Source organism: Rutidosis leptorrhynchoides, chromosome 3 (assembly GCF_046630445.1).
Source record: "Rutidosis leptorrhynchoides isolate AG116_Rl617_1_P2 chromosome 3, CSIRO_AGI_Rlap_v1, whole genome shotgun sequence".
NCBI lineage: Eukaryota > Viridiplantae > Streptophyta > Magnoliopsida > Asterales > Asteraceae > Rutidosis > Rutidosis leptorrhynchoides.
The window spans coordinates 683,376,856-683,382,855 of record NC_092335.1 but is presented as its reverse complement, the minus strand read 5'-3'; positions in this window follow the sequence as shown (position 1 = coordinate 683,382,855).

Below are 6,000 nucleotides of genomic sequence, written 5' to 3'. Positions count from 1 at the left end.
CTTGTCCAGGCGCTTTAAACCCCGCGGGTTGTTCCATGTAAATATCTTCTTCGAGATTTACGTTTAGGAAAGCGGTTTTCACATCCATTTGATGTACTTCCAAGTTTCTAATGGCGGCAATGGCAAGTACCAACCTGATTGAGGTTATTCGCGTTACCGGCGAATATGTATCAAAGTAATCTAGACCTTCTCGTTGTCTGTAACCTTTGATCACCAACCTTGCCTTATACTTATCAATGGTACCATCTGGCTTTAACTTCTTCTTGTAGATCCATCGATAACCTAGTAGCTTGCATCCCGGAGGAAGATCCACTAACTCCCAAGTATGGTTTTGTAAAATAGAATCTATTTCACTTTTAATGGTCTCCTTCCATTGAGGTCCTTCAGAGGAAGACACCGCTTCACGGTAAGTTGTAGGTTCATTTTCAACCATGTAAGTGTAAAAATCAGGACCGAACGATTTTTCTGTCCTTGCTCTTTTTCTTCGTCTCAGCTCAAGCTCTTCTTCCTCAGATTCTACTAGTTCCTCATGAACTTGTTTATGAGGTGTCTCAACTTCAACACCTTCATCGTCTATTCCAGACGCACTTCCATGTTCATTTGTAATGCACGAAAATACATTTTCAAAGAACGAAGCATTTCTCGATTCCATGATCGAACCTTTATGTATATCTGAAATCTTGGATTCATGCACAAGGAACTGATAAGCCGTACTGTGTTCAGCATATCCAATAAATATGCAGGCAACAGTCTTTGACCCTATCTTTTGTGCCTTAGGTAGTGGAACAGCTACCCTTCGCTAGGCACCCCCACACTTTGAGGTACTCATATGATGGTTTTATTTTCCACCATAACTCGTATGGGGTTACATCCTTTTTCTTTTGGGGTGTCTTATTCAAAAGATAGTTTGCCGATAGGATGGCATCCCCCCACATTGACTGGCTTACACCCGAACTCACCAACATGGCATTCACCATTTCTTTAAAGGTTCTATTCTTTCTTTCAGCGGTGCCATTTGATTGGGGTGAGTAAGGTGCAGTGAATTCATGTCTAATGCCATTTTGCGCACAAAATTCAGCAAAAGGTGCAACATATTCGCCACCTCTATCACTGCGGACAACCTTAATTTTCCGTTCAAGTTGATTCTCAACTTCATTTTTATAAGCAATAAATTTCTCAATTGCTTCATCTTTACTTTTCAATAAGTAAACATAACAATACTTCGTGCTATCATAAATAAATGTAATGAAGTACTTATTACCATTCCTCGTTGGAATGAATTTCAAATCACACACATCAGTGTGAATCATATCAAGGGGTTCGGTTATTCGTTCAACCGATTTGAAGGATGATCTTGTCAATTTGGCTTCAACACAGGTTTTACATTTATAGTTTGAGTCAATGTGTAACGTTGGTATGCAATTCAATTTAATTAAGCGGCGAATGGAATTAAAATTAACATGACCTAGTCTACCATGCCACACATTAGAAGACTCAAGCAAATAAACAGAAGTAGTACTTGTTTTATTAGCTTCAGTGTTAATAACCATTGCATTTAGCTTAAACATGCCATTAAGGGCATAACCCTTACCAACATAAACACCACTTTTGGTCAACACGACCTTATCAGACTCAAACACTAGTCTAAAGCCAAACTTATTCAATAACCACCTAGACACAAGATTCTTACGAATCTCAGGAACATACAACACATTAGTCAAAGTAAGTTCCTTTCCAGAGGTCATTTTTAGGATCACATTTCCTTCACCCTTGATATCAGCGGTAGCAGAGTTTCCCATAAACAACTTATCTTCGCTACTAACCTCTTTGAAAGTGTTAAAGAGGCTCTTATCAGCACACACATGACGGGTAGCCCCAGTATCAACCCACCACTCTCTGGTATTAGAACCAACCAGATTAACCTCAGAAATCATAATAGTGAGATCAGAAATCATAGCAACCAGGTTGTCGGCATCATCAACCATGTTAGCTTGTTTAGAAGTGTATTTCTTTGGCTTAGTGCACTGATCAGCACGATGACCCGGCTGGTCACAATTAAAGCATTTTCCAGAGAACTTTTTCTTCTTGGCAACACCCCCTTTAGGTCCAAACTTGAACCCTTTTCCCTTGTTACACTTCTCAGTCTTCCCTTTGCTCTTGCTACCTTTTGAGGATTGACCGTGTTCAACAATATTAACCTTTGCTGAAACAGGAGTAAAGCTCCTTTTAAGATGAAACGACCCGTCCATATTACTATAAACGCAGTACGTTATTCATTGGTCCCATAGCGAGGTATTTGACCTCTATATGATACGTTTTAGAAAAATATTGCATTCATTTCATAAAAAAACACACCATTATTATACATAATGCATGTTTTAAACAAGTGGACGATTTTTTAAGAAATAATCCCCATGATACATCGGTTTCCAAATACTACACACGTGATAAAACAATCGAATATAATACATGACAAAGGTTTTATTGAATGCAACACTTCATTTAAACAAAAGCATGAGACTCCATGCACAGCTTGCTCAGATAATGCAACAGCGGAAGACTTTCTTAAGGACCTGAGAATAAACATGCTTAAACAGTCAACACAAAGGGAGATATATAGGTTTAGCATCGATATAAATATAGACCACAAGATTTTCATGGTTATAAATATATGTACACTCGCAAGTGTATAAAAGTATTCTATAAGTTGTTGAGTGCTTCGTTAACCATACTTAACCATTAATGTGGCATATTCCCTTTATTATGAAATCTCCCTACACTGTACCAAGTGTAGTAAAACGAAGTACTATGCAACCTTTTACGATACTAGAGCGACTAGCCCGGTTGGGGTTGTCAAACCCGATAGATCTATCAATAGGATTGGCACTTACATGTTCTTACAACATGTAAATATTAGTTACCAAGCTATTAGGGAATATATGCAAGGTGGTACAACTCAACATAGAATATATTTTAAGTACTTGTGTCCATGGCGTAAAACATAAAATGCATGTATTCTCATCCCAAAATATTTTAGAGTTTAAAAATGGGACTATATACTCACGGTAGTAAAAGTATATTAATAATAAGTTTTTAACTTATTAAAAATATGGCCGTCGTCCTTGGATTCACGAACCTATAATAATAATAACGATTCAGATAATAATACATGTGAACAAAATTAATATAGCAAGTTCATATCATATATTCAATCACATGTGATTGTTTAAGTTTATATTTTCTATCACATATGATTATTTATATTTTCAATCACAAATGATTATTTAAGTTTATATTTTCAATCACATGTGATTATTTAAGTTTTCAAGTTTAGTAGTCCAAAATAGTTCGAAAAGTCCAACAGTCCAATAATCGGTATATATATATATATATATATATATATATATATATATATATATATATATATATATATATATATATATATATATATACATACATACATACATACATATGTAATCTTAGAATTACCCCACGGCTTATTGTGTATGTATTGTCTGGCATCAATCTAGAGACGTATTGTATACGTATTGTCTTAGAATTATCTAAGACGTATTGTGTACGTATTGTCTTAGGATTTATCAAAACGTATTGTGCACGTATTGTCATGGAACGTACCAAGATTATTATATATATACAATCTCGAAATTAATCAAGATTATAATATTTTGTTATAATAATGATAACATGTCCAAATATATATAGGATATAGGAAAAGTTAACAAGGATATGGTTAATATAGTTTTTATAATATAAATTTCGTCCATACCACGTTAATTTTAGCAGATTTTGTTTTGCTCGCCAAATATTCATTACAACTCCGTTTAAAGTGAATAAAATTGATATGGATTCCTTAAGAAGTCAATTTTACAAAACCAATTCGAAAAGTTCATCTCAAGTAGTAATTTTTAGAGCTTTACCCTCTTTTTGTGTCGGTGGACAGATTTGGAAAAATCCCGGCATCCACCCAATATATGATTTTTGATAAAATACTTCCACTTTGTATAAAATCATGAAAAAAATACTGGAAGTCTTATTTACATATATTAACGTATTTCCAAAGTCTTAGAATCGAACTCAAAGTCTAAGATAGGTTTTTAATTCCCAACCCAAAACAACCCGCTTTTTACTGAATGGAGATTAAAGGATATATGTTAAGTTTCAAGGTGTTCTTCATATGTACAAGTTATAAGTTCTTATATTAACTTAATATAACATCATAATACATATAAATAAGTGTTATTAGAGTTAAGTTAGAAAGATTAGATTAGTTTTTCAAACAAGTTTAGAATCAACTAAACTATGTTCTAGTTTATAAACTCTTATATAGAGAGCTATAAACATATGAATTGAACAAGAGTTGAAGTAGAGTTTTTACCTCAAGTTTAGAATGTAAAGTTGCTGGAAAGAAGTAGTAGAAAAAACTTGAGAGAGTTCTTGCAAGTGTGTGTGAAAATTGGAAGTAAAATTTGGAAAATGAATGTGTAAAAATGAGTTAGAAATGGTGCTTATTTATAGGCTTGAAAATTTGGCTTTTAGTGAAAATATCTAAGATAAGTTAAAATGTATTAAGTCATGGATGACATATTAAATTGATTAGGTCATGAATGACATATTACACAAATAATTGCAGATTTCTGTTGGTATATACCAATAGTAAATACTTCTAGAAGCTGTGTATAATACGGGTAAAAATACCGTATGAATGCGAGTAGAATTCTTGAGAAAATTAAACAGAAATACGAGTATAGCTATCTTTTATATGTATTGGTATATTATAAAGTGTATTCAATACTTGTAAGGATGTATTTATACAGATAATGCATTATATGTAAATACATTTTAACATAAGTTAATTACGTCATTTAAATAGTAACATATATATTGTTCAAAAACTCTTTAAATTAGTAGTATGAAAATATATATACAATACTTTGTTAATATACTTAATGAGATATTTAATTATCATATTTTCAAGTTAAATATATATAAATCCATATATATATACACACAATAATTAAACAATTAAACAATCAAATCAAGTTATGACGTTCGTGAATCATCAGAATAAAAGGGTGAACAAAAGCTTGTGTAAAACTCTTTTTGGAGGTTCAAAATTTATTAAAAATTCATTGCTTATCAAGTCGGAATTATATAAAGATTAAGTTTAAATTTGGTCGGAAATTTCCCGGTCGTCACAGTACCTACCCGTTAAAGAAATTTCGTCCCGAAATTTGATCGAGGTCGTCATGGCTAACAATAAGAATGTTATTATGATGAATATAAGTTGATTCATAGGGTTTTATCATGATTGAGAAATATGGATAAAATAATCCGATTACTCAAAACGTATGAGTGAAGCTATCGTAAAAGAGTGAAATGAGAAAATAGGGATTCGTCTTATCTTTTGACGTCATCACGTTTGATCTTCGGATTAAAGAAAATCTTTGTAATCTATATAGGATTTGATTCTTCAGTGATTAAGGAAATTATGATCCTCTTCGATTTAATGCGATGATTCATCTCGATTTTTTTGTCGGATATATCACTATAAATCCACCTCCTTCGTTTCCTTTTAATTCACACCTTCTATTCTTTCTCTATCAATTCTTACTTTAAAATTATTCGTCAATATGCTTCATCCAGTGCTGATTCTTGATATACTCCTCACTTTCATATCTGTCGTTCTTCTTTTTCATCTACCTCCGGAAGAATCTATTTACTTCTACTATACTCTTAGTTTTATAGTGTTTTTAGTTCTCCCGTGTTTTTTTATTGCCATATGCATCGATATATATGGTTTATAGTTTCTGGGTTGTTGTTGGGTTATATATCTTCCCTTATATTTCGATATCCCTGCTTCTGTCTTCTATAATCATTGTCATTCCCAATTAATGCTCTCTTTTATTTGCTGCGATTTATACCCCAATTTCTATTTCGGAGTTTTGTCCTTTCGTTTCTTCTTCATGCGATTAAGCACCG